The sequence below is a fragment of the Agelaius tricolor genome, unplaced genomic scaffold, assembly GCF_023055355.1.
Source record: "Agelaius tricolor isolate 1412-34295 unplaced genomic scaffold, bAgeTri1.0.p SCAF_1, whole genome shotgun sequence".
NCBI lineage: Eukaryota > Metazoa > Chordata > Aves > Passeriformes > Icteridae > Agelaius > Agelaius tricolor.
The window spans coordinates 84,551,449-84,555,062 of record NW_027269261.1 but is presented as its reverse complement, the minus strand read 5'-3'; the positions used below and the strand labels follow the sequence as shown (position 1 = coordinate 84,555,062).

At 41.7% G+C, this 3,614-nt stretch overlaps 1 pseudogene; it reads right to left on the bottom strand.

Moving 5' to 3' along the window:
* Window positions 1-1,600: 1,600 nt before the first annotated feature.
* On the bottom strand, window positions 1,601-2,497 carry LOC139600765 (uncharacterized; annotated as a pseudogene).
* Window positions 2,498-3,614: the final 1,117 nt, after the last annotated feature.

Sequence of the window (3,614 nt, the reverse complement as noted above, 5' to 3'; positions counted from 1 at the left end):
TTACTTGTTATATTTTAAGTCTTAAAGTACAAATTTATGAAATTTAGTGGCCACTATTAGCTCTTCATAAGTCTATAGTCTCCTTCCAGAACGTTTACATCTACCTCACCAATGTAAAATCCCCTTACTAACCAAAATATACAAGAACTGATGATTGTTGGGTACAATTCCTGGCCTATAGAGATAATAGAAATAAAAAAAATAAGGGCAGTGTTCCAAGAACAGTAAAATCCTTTGGACATTACAATTATTGACTCACAAATAATTTATATATGTTAGCAAGGTAGGGGAAACATTGTATTCTAACACCACAGAGCTGCACACTAATGTGAAGATCCAAAATCAGTGAAACTACTTTGTAAATACTCTTGTGAAACTGAAAATAAGAAGACCATGCAACAATAAGGAGTTTACCACAATCTGTTGATCAAAGAGACTGAAGCCACAAAAAATAATTTCATCTTGATTCATGAACTTGTGTCAAAATCTGACTCTACCAAGCCCTGCTTGTTTGTGTTCTTACTCAATCATCACAAGTGGCATTGAAAACTACTCCTTATCCTGCTGCTCCTGCCTGGACTGTCTGTGCCCTGTGCAGCCCCAGCTTCATGCTAATGCTTCCTGCCCATTTGGACACAAATGCTGCTCAGGGAGTGCCACAACTTCTAAAGAAACTAATTGCCAGAACAAAGGTTAGAGAAAACATTCTTATGTTTTCCTTAGAGCAGAGCAGATTTTCAGGAAAAAGTTGACAAGTGAAGGAATTGAAAAATTGTGTGTCAGCATCTAAGCAACTGGAGGTGAGGGAGAGTAGCAGATTCAAGTGACTTAACCTAGTGTCAGACAAGGTCAGGGTTTCATGATCTTGATCTACCATCAGCTTCTCCCTTCACTGGTAAATATAAAATCCTCTCTGATTTCACTTCCATCAGGGTTTAAAACCTACAAGAAATGGGACATTCAGTTTTATATTCTTTTCCCCACATTGAACTACCTTCTTCCACCTTCCAAAGGAAAAAAACCCAAAGCCAACAAAACAACAAATCAGCAGCAAAACCCATTATTCTATCCTAATGAAAAGGGACAATAAAAAAATATATATATTATTACCTTTGAATGAATCCCATGGAGGAGATGTAATAGCTTTCTAGATGTAGTAGTTTGTAGGAACCAAATATTTGGGTAGGAATTAGGGTCCCAATTAAAAACAGATTATTGCCAACATTAAATGTAAATCAATGAAATAACAAAGCAGGAGTTGTGTTTCTGTGTTGCGTACCAGAATCAAATTGCTGCCCAGGCTAGTCCTGCTTCTGTCTAGCACATGCACCAACCCACCCTCACAGCCATACTTAAAAGGAATTCTAGCCAACACTGGTTTCCAACTCATCCTAATTCACATTGGAATATCTGTTCTACACTTAATGACCTGCACAAGAGATAGTGCTCTATTTGACAGATCTCATAAAACCACTTGAACACAGAAGAAAGCCCCAAGTTAATGCTTAAGCATTTCAATTTGTGATTCACAGAATCACAGAATTTCTAGGTTGGAAGAGACCTTCAAGATCATCGAATCCAACCCATGTTCTAACCTCAGCTAGATCATGGCACCAAGTGCCACATCCAGTCTTTTTTTAAACACATCAAGGGATGGTGACTCCACCACCTCCCTGGGTAGGTGATTCCAGTATTTGACCACTCTTTCCATGAAAAACTTCCTCCTTAATTCTAGCCTGTATCTCCCTTGGCACTGCTTGAGACTGTGTCCTCTTGTTCTGTCTGTTGTTGCCTGGAGAAAGAGACTGACCCCCAGCTCACCACAGTCACCCTTCAGGAAGTTTCAGAGAGTGATAAGGTCACCTCTGAGTCTCCTTTTCTCCAGGCTGAACAACCCCAGCTCCCTCAGTCATTCTTCATATGGCTTGTGTTCCCAGGCCCTCTCCAGCCTCATTGCTCTCCTTTGGACACGCTCAAGAATCTCAATGTCCCTCCTAAACTGAGGGGCCCAGAACTGGATGCAATACTCAAGGTGAGGCCTCACCAGTGCCCAGTACAGGGGAGGAATGACCTCCCTGCTCCTGCTAGCCACACTATTCCTGATACTAGCCAGGATGCCATTGGCCTTCTTGGCTACCTGGGCATACTGCTGGCTCACGTTCAGCCGACTGTCAACCAGCACGCCCAGGTCCCTTTCCTCCTGAGCACTGTCTGAGGGCCCTCCAGCTCTCTCCTTACACCTAAGCTCCTCACTGAGACACAATGGCAATCCACTCGCCTGCTAACAATCTTATACTCAGCCACTCAGCAGAAACACAGGAAGCTCCACCCTTAGCTCCTCACTGACTCACAAGGGCAATCCACTCACCTGCATCTGATCAGCCATTCAGCAGAAACAGAAGAAGCTCCACCCTTAGCTCCTCACTGGCTCACAATGGCAATCCACTCACCTGGTTCTAATCAGCCACTCAGTAGCAACACAGGAAGCTCCACCCATATCTTATCATTGACTAACAATGGCAATCCACTCACCTGCTACTAATCAGCCACTGAGCAGCAACACAGGAAGCTCCACCCTTAGCTCCTCACTGACTCACAGTGGCAATCCACTCACCTGCTTATAATCAGCCACTCAGATAAAACAGAGGAAACTCCACCCCTAGCTCCTCACTGACTCGCAATAGCAATCCACTCACCTGCTCACAATCTTATAATCAGCAACACAGGAAGCTCCACCCTTAGCTCCTCACTTGCTCACAATGGCAATCCATTCACCTGCTTCTAATCAGCCACTCAGCAGCAATACAGGAAGCTCCACCCCTAGCTCCTCACTGACTCACAATTGTTATGAATAAGAAGCTTGACTAGACCAATATTTAAGCAGCAATCAATTTAATATTTAATATGGTAAAGTATGTGCAATGCAGCACTGGGTACAGTGGGGGAAGTTTTCCCTCCACCTGCATACCGATAATTGATTGTTACAGTATTTATAGGGGTACTCATCAGTTTTTTCAACAGTTTCTATTTCCAAATTATTACATCACAATTCTATACACTATTGTGATTTTAATTTCTCAGGATGTATTTTCAAAGGAGTATCCCCAGATGGTGATAGTCCAGTTTCCAAAAGAAGAAAGATGAATCTCATTTGGTGGAGTCCAGCTCCCCAGATGTGTCCACCTTTTAATTGCAGAGACTATAAATCTCATAACAGTGATGTCTAGCTTCCCTTTGGTCGAAACCATAAATCCTTTGGGCGATGTTCATCTTCCTTTCTGAAACTGTTTTTCTCTGCTTCAATAAGGCGTGAGATAAGCATATTTCCTATATATATTCTAAAGCTATAGTTTCAAGGATACAAGTAATATTCGAAAATTATACTTTAAAAGGTTATTATTGCAGAGCTTTTTTATGGATTAAATGCAAGCAAAAAGCAACATCCTTAACACCTTCACTCCAATGCTCCTAAATCAACCAGGGTTAATTGCAAACAAAAGATTGGTTCAAAGGCCTTTTTCCATGCTTTATTTTTATTAGTTATTATTAGAATTCGCAACTATCCCATTGTCGATGTCCACACATTTTGTATTCGCAAGTACACACTTCGCCTG